The sequence below is a fragment of the Bombina bombina genome, chromosome 2 (assembly GCF_027579735.1).
Source record: "Bombina bombina isolate aBomBom1 chromosome 2, aBomBom1.pri, whole genome shotgun sequence".
Classification (NCBI taxonomy): domain Eukaryota; kingdom Metazoa; phylum Chordata; class Amphibia; order Anura; family Bombinatoridae; genus Bombina; species Bombina bombina.
The window spans coordinates 462,484,754-462,508,431 of NC_069500.1; the positions used below are offsets into that span (position 1 = coordinate 462,484,754).

General features: G+C 37.8%; 1 long non-coding RNA gene across 1 annotated transcript; it reads right to left on the minus strand.

The window, feature by feature from the left end:
- Positions 1-23,678, minus strand: LOC128647825 (uncharacterized). The gene is made up of 3 exons (XR_008400428.1): positions 23,652-23,678; positions 425-524; positions 1-180 (listed from the first exon to the last, which is right to left on the minus strand). It is a non-coding gene; the product is annotated as an uncharacterized LOC128647825 (long non-coding RNA).

Consider the following 23,678-nt stretch of genomic DNA (forward strand, 5'->3'; position numbering starts at 1 on the left):
TAAGAGCAAAGTTAAAACATTTATTAATCATGGAACTGAAAGAAAACAAAAATATAAAAGAAAAAACTAGATGTAGAGAGAGGGTCAGACACGTTTCATCTCACACCTTCATCTGTGACCTCTGGTTTAGCCCATTCTTTAGAAAATATCTCAGAGACAGCATCAGGGACAGGAAGAAACCTTAGGAGATTTAACCATAGGATTATAAATTAAGTCTAAATAAATAACAGACTTATCCTCAGCAACTTTATAATCCTTAACCCCTAAAGTAAACAAAATCTTCTTTAAAAGTGAATGAAAATGTTCAACTTTAAACATAAAAGAGAAAGACCCCTGATTGTCAGAGAAAACCTAGAAAAATTCATAGAGAGAAACATTAACCTCATTAGGTTTAGAGCTAATAAAAGGTAAATTATGAACTGACCATTTATGCTTATTTGAAGGCAGCATATCTGCCAACAATTCAGATACTGTAGAGTGGAAGAAGTCCTTAACTCCAGGAGAAAAAAATCTGTAAGTCTCCCCTGTAAGGAACAAACAGAAAGAGCAGTTACACCTTTAGAAGCAAGAGCAGCATTAAAATGGTTAAAATGCATTTAAACATTCAAACATGTGTAGCATAAATATACTGGAGGTAATACCTCAGGTTTTGTGGGTTTTTTTGGTATGTTTTACAGCTAAATCACTTGTGCCCTTTTCAAGGCATATTTTTAGGGTAGTTTTTTTTTTCACCCAAAAGAGCTAAATTACTGATAATCTTTTTTTTTTCCGGATAAGTTTTTTTTTAACAATAGGGATTTTTTTTTTGGGGGGGGGGTGGAGGTTTACATTGGTTTTAGTATAGGGGGTTTTTTTTATGTGAAAGAGCTGATGACATCAATTAGGGCACTGCCTGACCAATCACATTTTCAGGGCATTTTTTTAGTAGGTTTTAGTTGTATAAAGTTTTTTTGGGGGGCTTTTATTTTTATGGGGACTTTAAGGGTGTTGGGGGGTTAGCTTTTATGAGGTATTTGGCAATTAGGGGTTAATAGGTTATGAGGTAGTTTGCAATGGGGGTGTTGTTTTTAGTGTAGGGAGTTTATTGCAATGGGGTTGTGGAGGTTTAGTGGTTTTTAGAGTAGAGGGCTTATTATGTGATGGTTTAGGGGGTTAATAGTGTAAAGGGTGGGTAGTGTAGATGGATAAACTTTATCTTTTATTTTATTTTTTCTTAGTGGAACATTTTTCTTAGCCCAAACTCTTTACATGAACTTTGAGTTTGAGCGTAAAATGCGATCGTGTTTGAGTGATCACAATTTCTTTCAACTTGTAATACAAGCATACATTGATGGTCAACACCGCCCTTAGAAAATATGCTGTACGTAAATTACAGTTAATTAGTGCAAAAAAATTGCGGTAATTTAAACACCTGTAATGTGGATTCAGTCTCTTAATAAATGCCCTCACGCTAACAATAGCACACCACTTGTAATTTAGCCCAAAATTTAGTTGATCCAATTGGGCGCTTAGTGGTTTAGCTTGTCAGTTAAAGGGACAGGGTTGCAACTAGGGTTATTTGCATGTTAATGGGACATAATAATGGTAACAGTATAATAGCAAATGTACACATCATTTATAAAATATATAAACTGAAATCTATTGTACCATTTTAGTAACAAATATAAAACATCAACATATATTTCAGTTTCCACCTAATTGTTAGTAGTGGAATTAATATAAAGAAAATATGAGAAATATAAAGACATTCTCTGCTGTTGTTAATGAGTAATTATGGGTTTATTTATTATCAGGTAGATTACAAGTTATGCGTGTTAGAGGGTTTTTAACGAACGCAACAAAATTTGCGTTATTTCACCCTCCAAAGCACTGCCATTACAAGTTTTGAAACAGCTGGCTTGTGCGTGGGATATGGTTGCCTTGAGCTCCATACCGCACAAAATACAAGGGCTGCTTTGACATGCTTGTGCACGCTTTCCCCATAGACATCAATGGGGAGAGCGGGTAAGAAATTAAACACGATCGCGGAATTAAAAGCTCCGTAACGCAGCCCCATAAAAGTCTATGGGGAAATAAAAGTACCCTAACATAAACCCCACGCCTCAACACCCCTAATCTGCCGCCCCCGACATTGCCGACACCTACCTAAAGTTAATAACCCATAATCTGCCGCTCTCGACATCTACACCACCTATATAAATCTATTAGCCCCTAATCTGCCGCTCCCGATATCGCCGCCACTATACTAAAGTTATTAACCCCTATTCCCTTGCACCCCAACATCGCCCACACTATAATAAATCTATTAACCCCCTATTCTGCCGCTCCCCGACATTGCTGCCACGAAATAAAGCTTTTAACACCTAAACCTCTGGTCTCCCACGTCACTACCACTAAATAAACCTATTAACCCCTAAACTGCCAGCTCCCCACATCGCAACAACCTAAATTAAACTATATACCCCTAAACTTAACACTTACCATAACCCTAACCCTCAGGGCCGGACTGGTACCAAAAATAGGCCCGGGCATTTTAAGGCAAAGCAGCCCACTCCTTCCACCATTTTTTATTTAACCACCCCCATACACACACTCATATGCATGCACACCACACATATAAACACGCATATGCATGCACATTACATATATACACACAAATATATGCACACCACACATTCATATGCATGCACTCTACACATATATACAAGCATATGCATTCACACCATACACGCACACCACTCATACACATGCTCATAAGCACACACACCACACATCCACACACATACATCCTCATACACACTCATATGCATGCACACCACACACATACCCATATTATAATCTATCAAAAGAGTTCAGCAAAAGTAAATGCATTAATGTAGTATTGTTTAATTACATGTTCCTATAATAGAATTTTAGATCTATATTGAAAAGAATCACTGCTTTTTATATCTATCACTAGAGAATAAGCAGCTGATGCTCATAATTCCAATGTATTCCCCATCACAGGATTTACAGAATAGGTACAGACCAAACACAAACACTATACTAAAACTAGTCAGCAACTATACTAAAACTAGTCCATCAACCTACCCCACAGCTACATCTTCTCTGAGATGAGAAAGAAATTTCCCAGTCTGCTCATAGGTGGCACATTGTTTACAATACATTTCAGCCACACAGATTTTAGCATGACACCAGTGATTACCACAGTTAACGTTGTGAATATTATTGTGAGTTGATAGTTGAAGATGACTATTCAGTATCAGTTAAGACAAGTTAAAGAAAACAGCCCTCAGTATGATACATGTGAGGAAACGCTCCCATTTATAACCCCACACGAACGCTGGAATCTGTTCCAATTTAAAAAGCATTACAATGAGGATGCTGTACTGAAAATAAAAGCCTACCGCAAGCTGTCTATTAACCACTGCAGCTATTTCACAGTCAGAAAGACTTGCTTGCGGTTTGTATTTATCTGGCACTAGAGGAATATTGCGTACCTGCTGTTCTAGTTATCCAGAAGAATTCATGATTCAGGACATTGTGCGTCTAAATCTTTGCACACTTTTCCCGGTCTGCTCATGGTCCCACCCACCTCTTTACTCCCATACTATATCAGGCATAATGTCTTTACACTGAGTTTCCTTTATAGTGAGCTGAGCACTCTACTAAAGGACACAGAACACACAGCATAATATGGAGGCATTATGGCAACCACCCTGCTTACCACAAAAATTTGCTTGATAGCTGGAGTTTATTTCTGTACACTCCCGGATCGTTTGCAGTGCACGACCAGTTAAGCAAGCCAGGTGGTGAGCAGGGTGGGTGCCACAATGCCTCCATATTATGCTGATTGCTGTGTGGTCCTTGTCAGATAGTAGAGTGTTCAGTTAACTACTTAGGAAACTCAGTGCACAGGCATTACAGGCATTATAGTATAAAAGTAAAGAGGTGGGCAGGACAATAAACAAACCGGGAAATTACTTTTTTACTGAACCGGTGTTGGCTGAAATGTATTGTAAAAAATGTGCCGCCCCCACTCAAAAAAAAAAGGCAGTACACATTTTCGTTAGAACCCTTAACCCTCTATGGTCCTCTTCCAGGCTAAGTTAACCAGGCAGCTCACCGGGCTGAGCCAAGAAATCAGTGGTGGGTAACAAGGACCTTGTGGAGTTAGGCTATAATGGTAGCGCAAACACACCCCTCAATTTAAAGCGACACAAAGTTATTAACCCCAATTCTCCTAAGGCATCCACTGAAGCGGAATAGGGGAAATCCAAAAACTCACCCTTCTGCCGTTAGGTATCACTAATGTCCCTGTATACAGACAGCGGAACTCTTCAGAGGTATGCTCCTGGCATAGGGACAAACTTCGGCAGGACTGCCGGTTCCCTTACAGGGCTTTGCTCCTCTCCGTTTTCCTACATTGTGAGACTTCCGGGTCTCCGTAGCGTGGCGTGTGATGTCATCAGGGGCGTGCAGAGTCGGGGGTGTGCTGCGATCAGCCTATCCAAATCCAGAAAACACGGTACTCGCTCCCAGCCTATCCACTGTGTTACAACCAGAGTGTGAGGATCCTCGAGATAAAGACTGCCAAGAAAGGGACTCCTTGTAATCCCAAAGTATAGAGAAATTCAAAATATGAAGCAGCAGTCGTATCTTGTGTGAATAAAAAGTCCAATCTTTATTTTCCAATTTAAAACATGACAGCAAAGGGTAAAGGAATGCAGGCTGGTTGACTAGTTTCGGCAATGCCGTAATCATAAACCTGCTGACACTTAAAAGTGGGCATATTTAAAGGGATTATCTAACACAGTGATTGGTCAATGTTAATGGGAGGATATAATCACTCCCCCACATTAACCTCTTACTTATAAATGTGAAACTATTATATTAACCTCTTACTTACAAATGTGAAACTACAATTAGCTCCAAAAGTTAACTATGACTAAACAACTATTTAGTCATAGTTAACTTTTGGAGCTAATTGTAGTTTCACATTTATAAGTAAGAGGTTAATATGTGGGGGAGTGATTGTATCCTCCCATTAACATTGACCAATCACTGTGTTAGATAATCCCTTTAAATATGCCCACTTTTAAGTGTCTGCAGGTTTATGATTACAGCATTGCCGAAATTAGTCAACCAGCCTGCATTCCTTTACCCTTTGCTGTGATGTTTTAAATTGGAAAATAAAGATTGGACTTTTTATTCACACAAGATACGACTGCTGCTTCATCTTTTGAATTTCTCTTAAATTAAACTTACAATTATTAACTAAATAGTACCTATTTAAAACTAAATACAAACGTACCTGTGAAATAAAACCTAAGCTAGCTACAATATAACTAATAGTTATATTGTAGCTAGCTTAGGTTTTATTTTTATTTCACAGGTAAGTTTGTATTTATTTTAACTAGGTAGACTAGTTAGTAAATAGTTATTAACTATTTACTACCTAATTAAAATAAATACAAACTTACCTGTGAACTAAAAACTAAGCTACCTTACACTAAAACCTAACTTTACAAAAAAGAAAACCTACAATTACAAAAAATAAAAAACACTAAAATTACAAAAAATAAAAAACTTACCATTACAAAAATTAACAAACGAAATTATCCAAAAGAATAAAATTTTATTCTATTCTAATAGCCTGTTTAGAAATAAAAAAAACACCCCAAAATAAAAAAAACCCTAATCTATAATAAACTACCAAGGGCCCTTAAAAGGGCCTTTTGTAGGACATTGCCCTAAAGATAAAAGCTCTTTTCCTACAAAAGAAAAACAAACACCCCCTAACAGTATGCAAACCCCACCCCCCAAACCCACAAAATAAAAATAATTTAAAACCTAATCTACCCATTGCCCTGAAAAGGGCATTTGTATGGGCATTGCCTTTAAAAGGGTATTCAGCTCTTTTTCCTGCTCTTAAAAGGGCATTCAGCTCTTTTAGGAAATGCCTAACCCCAATCTAAAAATAAAAACCCACCCGAAAACAAAAAAAAAATTACACAAAATAACAATTGAATTATCCAAAATATTAAAAATTATTTCTATTCTAATACCCATTTAAAAAAAAAATACTCCAAAATAAAAGAAACCTAATCTAGAATAAACTACCAATAGCCATTAAAAGGGCCTTTGTAGGGCATTGCCCTAAATATATCAGCTCTTTTTCTAAACAAAATACAAAGACCAACTAAAATTACAAACCCCCACCCCCCAAACCCACAAAATAAAAAAAACTATCTAAAAGACCTAATCTACCCATTGCCCTGAAAAGGGCATTTGTATGGACATTGCCCTGAAAAGGGCATTAAGCTATTTTAAGGGTGCCAACCCTTATCTAAAAAACAAAAACCACCCCCAAAAACCTTAAACACTAACCCCTCTTTAGTTACTCACAGTTGTTGAAGTCCCACTTGAACGATCTTCATCCTGGTGGCTCCATCTTCATATATTTGATTAGGAATCCAAACAAGGATTTGGGGCTTTTTACACACTATTATATCAAATTATTTATGATTAAAAAGAAACACATTATTTAACAGATATGCAACATATACAAAACATTTAAAAATACAGCTGTAACTGCTAGGTCATAGGGGGTATTTCACATCCACTATTTAAATGATAGTCTTGGAGTCAGCTGCTAGGTTAAAATAGACTGTGTGAGCTATGAGAGACTGTGGGGTACTATCAGTAGTGATGTTGCAAACTTAAAAACCTACAAGGACTCTTTCTGGCCACAATAGTGATGGAAAAGTTGTTTCAAGGGGACTAACACTGGGACTGTGGCATGCTGGAGGGGGATCCCTGGCAAAACTCCCATGGAAAATTACATAGTTGATGCAGAGTCTGCTTTTAACCCATAAAGGGCCTAAATCACCTAACATCCCCAAATTGTTTGCAATAGCGTGCTTTAAAACATCAGTTATGATGTCGTATCTATCAGGTAGTGTAAGGGTTACGGCCGCTTCACAGTGACAGAGCAAACTCCAAGTGTAACGCACCGCAAACAGTCCAAAAAATAAACTGTGTAACACTATATGATGTGGGCCAGAAACACACAGGCCTGATGGAAAAAGAAATTACATTACACTAGTAAAATGATTTAATTTTTTTTTTTTTACTTTAAAATAATGTAAAGCAGATATGAGTCGTGGCTGGTAGGTAGGGCAGCAATTTAACACAGTATGCTGTGTAAGTGAGAAAAACACAGGCCTGATAGAAAATGAAGTTAGATTACACTAGCAAAATAATTTAAAAGTTTATATTTTAATATTAAAATAATATTAAGCAGATATGAGCAGTGGCACTGGCTGGCTGCTACGTAGGGCAGCAATTAACAACAGTATGCTCTGTAAGTCAGATAGACAGTTAGACACAGGCCTGATAGAAAATAAAATTAGATTAAACTAGCATAATGATTTAAAGATTTTTTTTTAATTTAAAGAAAAAGGTTAAGCACATATGAGTCGTGGCTGATAGCCTTGGAAGGGCAGCAATTAAAAACAGTAGGCTCTGTAAGTCAGATACACACAGGCCTGATAGAAAATACAATTAGATTACACTAGCAAAATGATTTAAAGTTTTTTTGGGGGGGAATTTAAAAAAAGGTTAAACACATATGAGTCGTGGCTGATAGACTAGGGAGGGCAGCAATTAAACACAGTATGCTCTGTAAGTCAGCAAAACACACAGGCCTGATAGAAAATGATATTAGATTACACTAACAAAATAATTTAAAAGTTTTTTTAAAAAATTTAAAATAAGGTGAAGCAGATATGAGTGGTGGCTGGCACAGAGCAATTAATCAAAAGACTGAAAAAAACTGAAGTATATGCTGTGTGAGCCTGACAGACACAGGCCTGATAGAAAATGAAATTAGATTACACTAGCAAAATGATTTAAAAGTTTTTTTTAAAATTTAAAATAATGTTATAAGCGGATATGACCACTGGTGGCTGGCACAGAGCAATGCACCAGAGTATATACTGTGTGACACAGGCCTGATAGAAAATGAAAATAAATTACACTAGCAAAATAATTTAAAATTTTTGTTGGTTAAATTTAAACTAATGTTGTTAGGCAGATATCAGTGGTGGCACTAATCACAGCATATGCTGTGAGCCTCACACACAGGCTGAAAGCCAGGCAAATGCTAATAAATTACTAAGAAAAAAAAAATGGCTGAAGTTATAGCCCTAAAAAGGGCTTTTTGGGGTGCTGTCCTTGCAGCAGAGATGAGTCCTTCAGGACTGTAGTGGACACTAAATACACTAGCCTAGCTATCTATTTCCCTATAATGTCAGCAGCAGCAACACAAAACGTCCTCTCACTAAGAAAGCAAGGTCGTTATGAGTCTAAAATGGCTGCTGCCCAGCAGCTGGGAGGGTCTGTGAGGGAGTGTCTGATGCTGATTGGCTCTAATGTGTCAGAAGGCTGTGACATACAGGGTCAAAGTTTCCTCAATGATGACACATAGGGGGCGGATCGAACATCGCATGTGTTCGCCCGCAGCGGCGAACGTGAACAAGCTGAGTTCACCGTGAACTGTTCACGGGCAAACAGTTCGGGACATCACTAACTATCAGTACTTAGGAATAAACATGCATGCTGGTGTAATCATATGAAGCACATACAATCAGTCTATGCGCTCAAAGGCGACCTCCTTCCTGCGTACCGCTGTGATTTAACACAGTCGGCCGATTTCTGACTGTATCCCTAGTGCTTATCAACACACATTCATACTGTTCATTACTTAATCATTAGAAAGCATCAACCTGACCACTCATTAGTTTTCCACATATCATATAATCTATTTAGCAATATTTCTTAGCAGCCGTAATGTAATCAAACTTAATTAGCTGGCTATTCAGTCTCCAACTAACCCATAACATTGGCAAGCTATAGATTGCTACTATCATATAATATTAAGACAAGTGTATCAAGTTATTTGTTTGTTTTGTGTTCAAATGAGTATCTTATTCCACAACAGCGTCCCTCATAGCTCCGCCCACTCGTTTTGTCACTCGTGCGTGACTTTTGTCAGGGCTTAGGGGTGGTCTCAGCCATCTTAGCTTCTTTTATAGGCATATGTTGCCATGGTGATCAATTCTATTGTCTAACTAACAGTGTCTAACTGTCTGGCGTCAAAGTTAAATCCATACTGATCGACAGAGAATGCTCGTTGTTTGTTTTACATAATTATAAGCTACTTATATCCTTTTAGGCGTTCTCACGTTTAACATAATTTTAGATGCAGTCAAGATTCTGCAAAAAAAGTATGTCTTTATTTTACATCCATGTCATATATACTGTATATGAATAAAAACATATTTCCTTAAGTAATACTTTTATCATTTAGAGCCGATTTTTAGAGAGAAAAGAAACAGTCATCTTTGATCAATTCTCAACTCTGTCTCATATTTAGTAATTACATATTTCAAGTTGTATGCCCTACGAGTATTCATTTGTATATGCTATACCATAAGCATTACTATTCAGAGCTTCGGTGTTATATGACTACTTAGGAATATTTAATATTTTTTTTTGTTGGGGGGGGGGGGGGGGGTTGTGGGAGTGTATTCACCTTGAATCAAATTTCAAATAAGTCTCATATTTTGTAATTGTATGCTTCATGTAATATATCATGATTTCTGATATTCGAGCCTGTAGGAATATATTTATGACATAAGAAACTGTCTTGGTGGGGATTGTCATTTAGCACCTCGATATTGTATGACTAATCAGAAATCTTTTTACATTTATCCCATTCATATATCATTTATATGATATAGCTTCATTAAGCCATTTTGTTGCTGCTGACTGCAACTCATGTATCCATCTGCATTCCTTTTGCAACAAGATTTTATTAAAGTCACCTCTTCTACCTTTCAGTTTCAGTTGTTTGATTGCAAAGAACTTAATGTCATACTTAGCATCTGCATGAAATGTATTCATATGCTGGGCTATTGGTACTTATCTGTTCCATTTAATGTCCCCAATGTGTTCCAAGATCTTGGTTCTTAGCTCCCTGGAGGTCTCTCCCACGTAGATCAAATTGCATTTGCACATTGCAACGTAGATGACCATACTCAATCTACAATTCATGAATGTTTTTATCTCATATTCTTTTTCTGTATTGGAATTTGTGAACTATTTTGTTGGAATTGTATTTCTGCATGCCTTGCACCGTCCACATTTATAGAAGCCTTTAGTTTCTCTTAGCCATGTTCTTGACTTAGATACCGAATAGTGACTATTAGTCAAGATATCTTTTAGATGTTGTGATCTTCTGTTTGTTGTTATAAGGGATCTGTGAGTACATGCCAATGCTTCTTGAATATCTGGCAAATTTTGTGATTATTTTCCTCAAAAGTCCCAATGACTCTTATGATTTGTTCCTTTTCCTGTGTGGGTATATCATTTGTTGTATTGTTTCTTAGTAAAGATCTTCTGTCTGAGGCTTTTGCTCTTTGGTAGGCTTTCTTAAGGCATTGATTAGGGTACCACCTCTCTCTGAATCTTTTCCTCAAAGTCCTCATCTTTACTGCAGTTTCTTCTGGCCCTTAGGTATTGCCCTGTGGGTATGCCTAATTTTTGGTTCTTTGGGTGGAAACTTTTCCATTCAAGCAGACTATTTGTTGACATACTTGTTCTGTATAATATAGTGTTGAGAACACCATCATCATCTTTGATAATCAATAGATCCAAAAATGCAATTTTTGATTCATCTATTGTGTGTGTATACTTTATACCATAAAGTACCATAAGTGTTATTATTTAACCATGTCATGAATTTTAGAAAATTGCCAGACCATAATATGAGCACATCATCAATGTACCGTAAATATAAATCCATATACTTCATATATGGATTAACATCCTGATTCAGTATGCTCATTTGCTCTATCCAACCAAGAAAAAGGTTGGCATACGTGGGTGCGCAACATGTACCCATCGCTGTTCCCCTTTTTTGAACATATATTTTATCATCAAAAAGGAAGTAATTGTGCGTTAGGATAAATCTTAGTAGATCAATAATAAAATCATCTTTGAAACTCCCTTTAGGATTTACCATTTTTTGAAAGTGTTTCACTGCTTCAAGGCATAAGTTATGCATTATGTTAGAACACAGATTTTCTACTTCAATGCTAGCCAATAGAACATTGTCATCCACTACCATGTTTTCTAAGTGGTTTAGTACATCTTGTGTCCTGTACATATGATGTCATAGTGTGTACAAATTTCCTACGTTTTTTATTTAGGAAAATACTGACTTTTTCTGTTAGGCACCCATTGGCCAATACAATGGGCCTAACTGGGGGATCTGTTACATTTTTGTGTACCTTGGGGAGACTGTAGAATGTGGCTGTTCTTACCATTTTGTTAACCATATATTGGTGTTCGTTTTTAGTAATTAATCTTTCATTAAAATCCCAATCTAGCATTGATGTCAATTAATCCGTAAATCTCTCTTTAGGGTCTGTTCTGATGATACAATAGTTATCATTATTATCCAAAATGTCCTTACACATTTCCAAGTATTTCTCATTTGTCATAATTACTGTATTGCCACCTTTGTCCATCTTCATCCAGGCGGCGCCATCTTCATCCATCGTGGGCCCGGCATCTTCTTCAGAGGTCCAGGCGAAGGTTCAAGTTGGAGGTCCAAGTGAAGGTCCAAGGTGGAGGTCCAGGTGGAGGTCCAAGGCGGAGTCCAGGCGGAGGTCTATTGATCCGATGTGGAGGTCCTCTTCATGTGATCATCCGCCGCACACTGAGGATTGAAATGCAAGATACCCCTTTTATACTGGGGGTACCATTGCATTCCTATTGACTGCTAAAATCCTGTTGGCTGTTCAAATCAGCCAATAGGATTTAAGCAGCTCTCATTCTATTGGCGGATTTGATCGATCAATGGACCTCCGTCTGGACCTTCACCTTGGACCTGCACCTGGACCTCTGCCTTGGACCTTCGCCTGGACCTCTGCCTTGGACCTTTGCCTGGTCCTCCACCTTGGACCTTTGCCTGGACCTCCGCCTCCACGCATCGACTGTTCTGCATCCACAGGGATGAAGAAGATGCTGGTCCCGTGATGGATAAAGATGGAGCAGCCTGGATAAAGACCTCTCGCCGCCTGGATGTCCGGACTTCAGGAACTGTAAGTAGATCTTCGGGATTAGTGTTAGGATTTTTTAAACTTTTTTGGGTGGGTTTTTTTTTTAGTTAAGGGTTTGTGCTTTTCTTCAAAGTGCTAAATGCCCTTTTCAGGGCAATGCAAAAAAGTGAAATGCCCCTTTAAGGGCAATGCCCATACAAATGCTCTTTTTCAGTGCAATGTGTAGCTTAGGTTTTTGTTAGAGTTAGGTTTTTTTATTTGGGGGGGTTGGTTGGGTGGTGGCTTTTACTGTTGTGGGGTCTTTGTATTTTTTTTACAGGTAAAAGAGCTGTTCAACTTAGGGAAACTCCCTACAAAAGGCCCTTTTAAGGGCTATTGGTAGTTTATTGTAGGCTAGGGTTTTTTTGGTTTTTTTTTGGGTGGGTGATTTTTTTTTTATATATAGGGCTATTAGATTAGGAGTAATTATTTTTTATTTTTGATAATTTCATTTGCTATTTTTTGTCATTTAGTGTTTGTTATTTTTTGTAATTTAGTATTTTTTATTTTTTGTTATTAGATACTTTGTAATTTTTATAGTAGTGTTGGATTTTTTTATGTGTATTTTAGTTTTCTTTAATTGGTAGTTAGTTTAATTTTAGTTTAATAGTTATATTAGTTTAATTGTTAGTTTAAACTTAATTTTTTAGTTTGACAGTTAAGTTTTTATTTAATTTAAGATAGGGAAACTGTAATTTTAATATAAAGTTAGGGGGGCGTTAGGTTTAGGGGTTACTAGTTTAAATTAGTTTATTGCGATGTGGGGGCTTTCGGTTTAAGGGTTAATAGTTTAATTTAGTATATTTTTTGGGGGGGCTTGCGGTTTAGGGGTTAATACGTTTATTATAGTGGCGGCGGTGTCGGGGAGCGACGGAATAGGGGTTAATAACTTTAGTATAGTGGGAGCGATGTGGGTGGATGGCAGATTAGGGGTCAATAATATTTAAATAGTGTTTGCGATGCATCACTGACGTTGCATTACAGGCTAAAAGGCTTGCGGTACAGCTATACCAACAAGACTTGTAATGGTTGCGTTGCTGTTTTTTTTTTTTTTTTTTTTAATTCTAAAAGTTTTTATTGAAGTCTCGGCATCGTTTTACAGATAAACAAATATTTAAGCAGTTAGATAATACGAAGCTTGTACAGAATCATAATTTTAACAGTAAACAATACAACAAAAAATAACAGTGTTCCACAAGATAGCATCACACCTTCCCAGTGTCACACCCACAGACCAGTCTCAACCCACTACGACGTTCACCCAACTGACCAGCATAATTAATACCCTTTTATTCAATTTTCCTCTTATGACTTATATGGTAGTAAGAAATGATTCCGACATAATTTTCATTTGTAAGAAAACGTCTCTCCTACCATTTTTCATGTATGCATATTCTTCCAGGGACAGGATAAATTTAAATTGGGAGTACCAAGAGCCCAGATTTTGGACAATTTGAGATTTCCAATTTCTTGCGATCAGGGGCGCGATCCGATAAAGATCGGCGATCCGATAAAGATCGTAGTTTGCGGCGCAAGCGAGGGAACCCCCGCCGCCTGCTGTTTCAGCTTGCAACTCAAGCTATCCTATATACGGCGCCGTCAGAGGCTAAAGTGCCGTAAGTCTGACAAACCAGCGATGTCCAGAAATCTGCGTAAGTACAAATTTCTGGAGTCGCCAGTGACTTACGGCACTTTAGAAACTGCCGGCGCCTACAAAACCTGACTAAAGTTATAAAATCACCCGTACTGTCTAACACGCCTCCCAAACATAGCCTGACACGTCTAACCCTCTATTCGCTATCCCCCCTCACTATCCTAACAATAAAAAATGTATTAACCCCTAAACCGCCGCTCCCGGACCCCGCCGCCAGCTATATTAAATCTATAACTCCCTAATGTGAGCCCCTACCCCACAGCCATCTACCTTACCTATCCCCTAAAGTGAGCCCCTACCCCGCCGCCATCTACCTTACCTACCCCTAATGTGAGCCTATACCCCGTTGCCATCTATTTTAAAAATATTAACCCCTAATTTAATCCCCCTACACCGCCGACAGCTATATTAACTATATTAACCCTAATAATATTAGGGTTAATATAGTTAATATAGTTATATTATATATATTAATTATATTAACCCTAATTATATTAGGGTTAATATAGTTAATATCGTTATTATATTATATATATATATTAAGTATAATAACCCTATCTAACTCTAACATCCCTAGTTAAATTCTTATTAAAATAGATCTAATTAATATTAATATTATTAATTAAAATATTCCTATTTAAATCTAAATACTTACCTATAAAATAAACCATAAGATAGCTACAATGTAATTAATAATTACATTGTAGCTATTTTAGGGGTCACTTTAGGGGGTAGGTAAGGTAGATGGCGGCGGGGTAGGGGCTCACTTTAGGGGGTAGGTAAGGTAGCTGGCGACGGTGTAGGGGGGATCACATTAGGGGGATATACTTTTATTGTAGGTGGCAGCGGGGTCCGGGAGCGGCGGTTTAGGGGTTAAACACTTTATTAGGGATTGCGGCTGACAGGTAGATAGAGATTGCGCATGCGTTAGGTGTTTATTTAGCAGGTAGTTTAGGGAGTTACGGGGCTCCAATAGACAGGGTAAGGCTTACTACGGCTGCATTTTGTGGCGAGGTGAAAATGGAGTAAGATTTCTCCATTTTCGCCACGTAAGTCCTTACGCTGTATATTGGATACCAAACTGCGCTGCTTTGGTATACCTGTCAATGGCCCAAAAAACTATGGGCGAAGGCAGAAATATACGAGCGTAACTTCTAGGTTATGCCGTATATGTGATACCAAACCAGCGCAAATTTCGGCGTCGCCGGCTTTTGCGGGCGACGCTGCATATCCGATCGGGCCCCCGTTTTTTAAAACTATTGCTAGCAATAAAGATGAATGTTTTCTTATACGTTGGGAGTTTGCCGGGTAGAGCATTTAGTAACCAGATACGAGGGTCCTGCTCTAAGTTCAGTTCTGTCATTGCATTTGTTGCCTTAACTATAGAGGACCACATTGGGTATATCGACAAACATGTCCACCATATATGAATCATAGATCCCTTCTCCTCTCCACATCTCCAGCATTTATGAGATGTTGATGGAAACAATTTTTAATCCTAACAGGGGTGAGATACCACCTTTGTATTATCTTAATGTTAAGCTCTATGAGGTTACTGGACACGGAGACTTTAGTGACATTGCCAAACACTTTAGCGATATCTGTTGCCGATAGCTCAATATCTAAGTCTTCGTTCCATCTATCTATGTAGTGGGGGATATAACCTATTGAAGGTTTTTGTAGAATTGCATATGTTAAGGATAGGGTCCCTATGGCAGGAGATTCTGAGTAACTTAAGGTCTCAAAGAGGGTAAGGGGTCGGAGTAAGTTACATCTGTCTTGATGTTTAAATATGTAAGAGTGATATTGGTGAAGAACAAACCAATTATTAAAAAAAAGTAAGCCCCTCTCTACCAGTTCTGTCAGAGTGAATAGTCTTGTTTCGTTACCTAGATGTACCATCCATAAGGCTCTTAGGGGAGTGTCCATCTGTTTAACTTTTTGTAAAAGACCTATGGGTAATTTGGTATTTTCTGTGGGAGGAGTTAGTGGGGAGAATTGTGAGGATATTTGTGAGTATTCTTTAAGTATCCCCCTCCACATATTCAAGGTTTCCATTAGAATGACGTTCTGTCTAAAATCTGTGGTCAGGTGTGGGGTTGATTGCCAGCAAATTGTACCCAGGTGTGATTTCCGTGCTATGTCATGCTCCAAAGCCACCCACTTTTTATTCTGAATGTTCCTAAACCAGTCTACTATTCTCTGCAAGAAGACCCCCTGTCTGTATCTAATCAAATTAGGAACCCCCAGCCCCCCCTCGCTTTCTTTTTATCCCATATATAATCGAATATTTTATTCTGTAAAGACAGTAAAAAGTCCCTGGGCAGAGGAATCGGGAGTGTCTGCAGTATATACAACACCCTAGGTAATATATTCATTTTGATCGAGTTTATTCGGCCAACCCATGAAATATGTTTAGATCTCCAGGAAGAGAGATCTGCTATTATATTTCTCTGCAGTGTGTCATAATTAGCCCTAACCATTTCTTGTAAGGAAGTTGCAATAAAAATACCTAAGTATTTTAGGTTTTTTGCTTGAATGCGAAAAGGGCATCTTTGCGACAATCGGCTAAGATAAACAGTGTCACACTGAACCGCAAGCATCTCTGCATTATTAATAAGAAAATTTGAAGCCAGGAAAAAAGTGTCAAACTCAGCTAACAATCGGGGTATTGAGGATATGGGGTCCGACAAGAAAAACAAGACATCGTCCGCATATAACCGTAGTTTATGTGTAGTGTGTTGTATTTGAACCCCGGAAATTTCTCCATTATTTCTGATAGTGATCGCCAACATTTCTATTATACAAGCGAATAGGAGTGGGGACAGGGGACACCCCTGCCTAGTACCATTAGATATCCTGAATGGAGCTGAAAGTAAACCGTTAACTCTGATTTTAGCCATTGGGGAACTATATAAAGCCATAACTTTAGAAATGAAATGTGATCCCAACCCAAATCTCTCCAACATGGATTTCATAAAATGCCAACAGACGCGGTCGAATGTTTTCTCCTCGTCCGTTGACACCACAACTGAAGGTTCGTTATTGTGAGTGAGAAAATTTAGTAAGTGTAAAGCTCTTACCGTGTTGTCACGCGCCTCCCTAATTTGTATGAAACCAACCTGGTCACTATTTATAATATTTGGTAGTATGGGAGATAACCTATTTGCTAACAATTTCCTATATATTTTAAGGTCTGAATTAAGGAGTGAAATTGGCCTAAAGTTCTCCACACAATCTGGGTTTTTTCCGGGTTTAGGTAGGACCACTATATGTGCCTCCAGCGCTGTGACTGAGAAGGGGCTAGACTCTGAAATCTTGTTAAAGAGCCTCAATAAATGTGGGGTAAGGATTGATTTATATGTTTTCTAATAGCTATTGGTATACCCATCTGGCCCAGGGGCTTTTCCATTAGGAAGATTCTTAATGACTTCTAAGTTCGAAAGGTTTGTTTAATACTTCTTGTTGGTCAGAACTAATTTGCGGAATGGGAATGTTATCTAGATACTTTCCTATTAAGGAAATTTTAGTCCCCTGTTCTGCAGTAGAACCACCAGTACCTGGTGTTAGATTATATAAATTTTTATAGTAGTCACGGAAAGCATTTGCAATTTGTTGGGAAGTGTGTACCCTTTTACCTCCCCACTACTTCGAATAGCAAGAATACATTTTTATTAGTACTCCTCTTCAGTTTTCTTGTGAAAAGAGAACTACATTTGTTATCATTTTCAAAATATAACTGCTGCAATTTAAGGGCTTGTTTCTTACAGTCTACATGAAGCATATCATTAACTTGCGCTTTACAGTCAGCAATATTCTGTGAGATTGCTGTATTTGTTGGGTCTAGTTTGCGTTGTGTCTCTAAATTGCTAAGTTCATTGAGTGTATCTTCCATTAATTTTCTAGCTTGTTTATTGTGATATGATCTAACACTAATCATTTCTCCCCTAATGACCGCCTTGTGCGCCTCCCAAACCAGGTCACTGTCATGGTCTAAGTCACTGTTAAGAAGAAAATACTCTTCTATAACTTTACCGATCCGCTCTTGTGTGACCGAGTCAGATAACTAGTAATCAACTAACCACCATGTGGTCGGACCAAGTATTAGGGTTAATCTCTATCTTAGTCACTCTAGCAAGGTTAGTAACGTCCAACATGAAGTAATCAAGTCTGGAATGCCTGTGATGTGGGTTAGAATAAAAGGTGTATTCCCTAGATTCCTGATGTATAATCCTCCATGCATCATGCAATGTAAGATCTTTAAAATTTTGTTTCACTGAGGTAATAATTTTGTGTGAAGTAGAGGACAAACCTAGAATGATCTAAACCTGGGTCAAGGGTAAGATTGAAATCTCCCCCCATGATAACAACTCCTTTAGTCAGTTCTAAGGATACGTTAGTAAGGTGTTTGAAAAACACATCCTGCCTTAGGTTAGGAGCATATACATTAATTAGGGTAACTATAGTATTTACTAGTTTTCCCACCAGAATAAGGAATCTTCCTGCTTTATCGCTATGCTTTTTAATAAGGGTGAATGGGATACCTTTCTTAATTAGGATGGCCACACCACTGGTTTTCACTGTATTTGAGGCAAAATATGTCTCCCCAAATTTATATGAAAATGTTTTTGGTTCTCTGCCAGACACAAAGTGCATCTCCTGCAAAAAGGCCACATCGCCTTTACGACGTATAATATCCCTAATAGCTATATTACGTTTATGCGGGCAGTTCAATCCCTTAGAATTAGCAGTAATAAAATTTACATGTTTAGTTGTCTGTGCCATGTTAGCGGTTAAGGGTGAGAACGTCGATCCCTGATATAATTATACATTTAATAGGCTTAGCCCGTGGAATAGATATCATGTGTAGGCCGATGGGCCTGTGGGTGTAACATCGCCAAGAAATGTAGTCAATATCTGGGTATAAAACTTCATGCGACACTGTGGAACAATTACAGAACAGAACATTTTGTTTACAATAACACAGAGGTACATAACAAAAACAATAAAACAAACAAAAAACAATGAGTGCGTCATATTTCATGAAAATGATAAGGGGGATGCTCAGCGCAGACTCCTTAATACATATTTAATTAAAGAGATGAGAGAAAGTTAATATTTTGTAATGCAACGATAACAAAGTCTAGCTTAATCATTGGCCTTTGGGATCAGATCCATTTAATTAAAATAGGGAGGGTTAGCTGCGTTCAAGTTTCACATAGAAACCTGTTCTATATCTCCCATATATGTAACTCCCTCTGTCTTGCAGATAAATCATTTAGTGTAGACCAAGTGTATGGACGCTGTCCTTTTGCAAACGTAAACTGCACTTTAACAATTGGGCCTAAAACTATGTTACAATCGATAACTAAGGTGAACTTACCCCGTCCAGGAGGCTGAGAAAAATGTAAACCATAAAATCCAAGTCTCAACACAAACTTTTTAATGCATGTATGCATTTAGAGAAGTAAAACTAAAACAAACATTACTGCAAAAAACCTTACCAGAGACCTATATGAGACAAGAACCCTTTCTTCCGTAAGTATATCACTTTCAATTTTGAGTTCAACTGCTCCATATAAATTAAAGTCACAGGTGCTGTCAGGGTATAGGTTTATTCCAAAAAATAAAAAGTATAATCCAATCTCAATTTACTATAAAAGTCTCACCCAATCCAGTAGACAATAGAGTGTTCAGGTCACAGAATCCATATTTGAGTCCACCTTCGGCAAGGAGGTTTTGGCTTTGTCTTTTTTGTAACTCACTTTCGTCCAACTTGAGCTTTTCACCCTGCTTGCTGCTGGGTTGTCCGGAATAAATCCTTTTATTGATACGTCCAAAATCTGAGGGGCTTGAAACTTGACATTTAGTGCCTTAGATATCATGTCCAGGTCATCAGATGACTTGTAGGTATAGGAGGGTCCTTCATGTAGAATATGCAGGCTAAATGGGAAGCCCCATCTGTATTTTATAGACCTTTCTTGAAGAGCTTTGGTGATGAAATGTATATCCTTGCGTTTCTGAATCGTGACTGGGCTTAAATCAAGGTATACTTGAAGCGAATGGTCCAGATACTTAATATTTTGGGATTTTCTGGATTGTTACCAGATCTTCTCTTTGTCAGTGAAGCGTAGAAATTTTAAGATAACATCTCTGGGTGGAGAACCTGAGGGAAGCAGTGGTCTGAGGGCTCTATGAGCTCTCTCCAACTCCATATCTGGGGTATGCGGATCTTGAAGTAAAAATTTGAAGAGGTCTTGTAAATATTGTTGTAAATCATTGAATGAAATAGCCTCAGGGATGCCCCTTATTCTTAAATTATTCCGCCACCCCCTGTTGTCTAGATCCTCCACTTTTTCTTGCAGTGCTTCTATTTGTGTGCTAGTGATATTGGAATGTGTAGTTAGGTTGTCATACATCATGCTAAGAGAGTCCTGTGAATCTTCAATGTATTCCATACGGTGTCCTAGATCCTTAATATCTTTTTTCATTGTGACGGATACCCCCCGGCTACCCCGACTGGGTAGCTCCGCCAAAAGGGGTCCTGCTTCCGCCCTGCTGACTGCAGCTATTGAGAAACAACAGGGGTGAGGTTGTAGGGGGGTGGGGGATAGCCTTAGCTGTCTGATATCCGTGACATTCATGTTAACCAGTTCAGAGGTAATTAAAGTTTTGAGTGCGTCAAAATCTGCTTTGTGGGCAGATTAGCAATGTTATCTTTGAGCTCCCTTATATTCTCCTCAAACATGGTTGTATGAGCTTGTGAGTCTTCTGAAGTAATCTTTGTTATGAAAGAATGGTATGTTGATATCCCAGGAGGGGAAGCTGAACCCTGAAAGAAGCTGCTTACAGATTTAACGTTTATTGAAGGGGTTTTCTGAGCCTTGTCAGGTTTAGCAGACCTTCTGGACATGGTATTTATATAAAACCTGTGAACTGTTCCTGCAAATCTGATATACTTTATTAAATGTGCTAGGCTTCATACTTCACCCCCTGGGAACCAGCAGTATCTGAGCCGTTAGCCCCTATATGGAAATGTCATTAGGAGCCTGCCATGTGGTGTAGCTCTGGTATGTAGCGCCCGGGATAAACAAGCAGCGATAATAACATTGAACGTCTATTTAACGTTCCCGGCAAAGTGTGGACTTAATCATCAGGGTTATCATACCTCCGGTTCTGGTATACGCCTATGCTTACAGGAGCACTTGGGTACTTGCTCGATGCAGATGTTCTGTATCAAGCCACGTTCACTCTAAGATGGCGGCCGTTAATCTCCTGAGGGAAGCCTCCTTCCCCGTTGTTCTCTATAAGCCTCCTGAACGAACCTTCGGCGATCTCAGTGATAGCAAAGTCCTTTGCTTAATAAAGTGGTATAAATTTGCCCTCTCTCATCTTGCTATCATAACTAACACTAAGTCTGACACTGGCTCGGAGCTTCAGACTCCTGTGGCCATTCTCCAGCACGGCCAGACTCCGCCCCAATGGTTGCGTTGCTGTTTTAATGCGGAAATTACCATTTTTTCAGTGTTAAAAGACAAACGCAAAACTCGTAATCTACCTGTATATTAGTAAAGTGAATAATTCTCATTTGTTTCTTTGCTATGTGTGCTTGCTCTCAGCAGCAAACTTTCAGTGTCAAAATAATGAGATAAAATTAGTAAACTATGTTCATGGTTCTATTTGCTAAATGGCAAGCTGGCAAAAAATAGAAAATAAAAAAACCCTACCTATTGAAATGATACTATTTCACTTACTTCATGTTTTAGGAAGCTAATAGGTGTATTGTTGAAAGCCAAGACTATTTTTATTGGCAATGTAAAGACTATTTAATTTACAGTATATGTAGGCATTATAAAGATGTATGATTCACAGCATAATGTGGTTTTCAAGATGCTGAACATATTATTACTGACATGTTGTGGATGTCAGTGACTTGAATATATATATAGCTAATCATTAATTTGCTATTATAGGTTTGCTTTAAAAGGCAGTTTAAAGAAAAGAAGCAAAGATGTATCCATCAACACGAGAGCATATACTGCAGTAGCTACACAATTTTATTCACATTATTAAAACACAGATTATAATATTTTGAATGTACAAATGGTTCTCACTTCATCTAGTTATTAAATACCCTATTGTCACAAACTATCCCTCTTATTTACATGTATACCGCAAGCTATAAAAAGCAGGTTTACTCTTGTGCACATTAATGTCATATTACACTCTTTGCATCCCATAGTGCAGCATTTTTGACTCACAGGGACAGTAAAGTTCAAATTAAACTTTCAGGATTCAGATAGGGCATGTCATTTTAAACAACTTTCTAATTTACTTTTATCATCAAATTTCCTTTGTTCTCTTGTTATTCTTAGTTGAAAGCTAAACCTAGGTAGGCTCATATGCTAATTTCTAAACCCTTGAAAGCCGCCTCTTATCTGAATGCTTTTGACATTTTTTCACAGGTAGAGGTAGTTAGTTCATGTTTTTTACATAGATAACACTGTGCTCCTGCACATGGAGTTAATGAAGAGTCAGCACTAATTGTCTAAAATGCAAGTCTCTCAGAGGATCTGAGATAAGGAGGCAGTCCGCAGAAGGTAATTACAGAGGTGAAAAGTATATTTCTATAAGGGACAGTCTACTCAAAATTAAACTTTCATGATTCAGATAGGGCATGACATTTTAAACAACTTTCCAATTGACTTTTTATGATTAAATTTGCTTCGTTACTTTGGTGGTATTTTTTAAAAGCTAAACCTAGGTAGGCTCAAACTGATTTCTAAACCATTGAAAACTGCCTCTTAGCTCAGAGCATTTTGAAAGTTTTTCACAGTTAGACAGTACTAGTTCATGTGTGTCATATATATAACATTGTGCTCACTCCCGAGTAGTTATTTAGGAGTCTGCACTAATTGGCTAAACTGCATGTCTGTCAAAAGCACTGAGATAAGGGGGCAGTCTGCAGAGGCTTAGATACAATGTAATCACTGAGGTAAAATATTATATTAATATAACTGTGTTGGTTATATAAAACTGGGGAATGTGTAATAAAGGGATTAGCTTCCTTTTTAAACAATAAAAATTCTGGTGTAGACTGTCCCTTTAACTCTATAGAACCTCCTCTGAAACTTGAAAAAAGTAGTATTAGATTATTAGAACAAATATTTCTAGGTTGAGATCATAGTGCTAAAATTATCAACTACCTTTTTCCAATAAATTAAAGATTTAAATTGGAAAGATACCAATAATAAAATGATTTCTATATATTCAGGTTTTTTAACCAACCTTATTCTAAATGGGGTCCATCATAAATTCTCTACACAGGGAATGGATCACATAATCTTTAATAACCTTGCCGGGTTTTAAACCTGGAACTCCTGGCTCACAGTGCAGTTTTCCAACCCGAAGCCACTTGAGGACTTTGGCAAGATTATGATTTAATTCTGCCTTCTGACATTCTTACTGTTGGCACCCACCCAGTGGCGGCTGGTGAATTTTGAAAATGGGGGTGCACTAGACCCCACCCCTTTAAATTAAGCTCCACCCACCAGATGACTCTGCCATATATATATATATATATATATATATATATACACACACACATATATATACACTGCACACATACAAAGACATATATATATATATATATATATATATATATATATATATATATATATATATATATATATATATATATAGACAAAGAAATAAGAAAGGCACTCTCCGTATTCTTTAGTAAAATTACTTTGGTGAACGTTTTCGGGGTCACCCCCTTCCTCAGACCTTAAAAAAAAAACAATACAGTGAACTATTTAAGTGTTTACCTGGTGACGATCCTGCCAGAGTCTGTG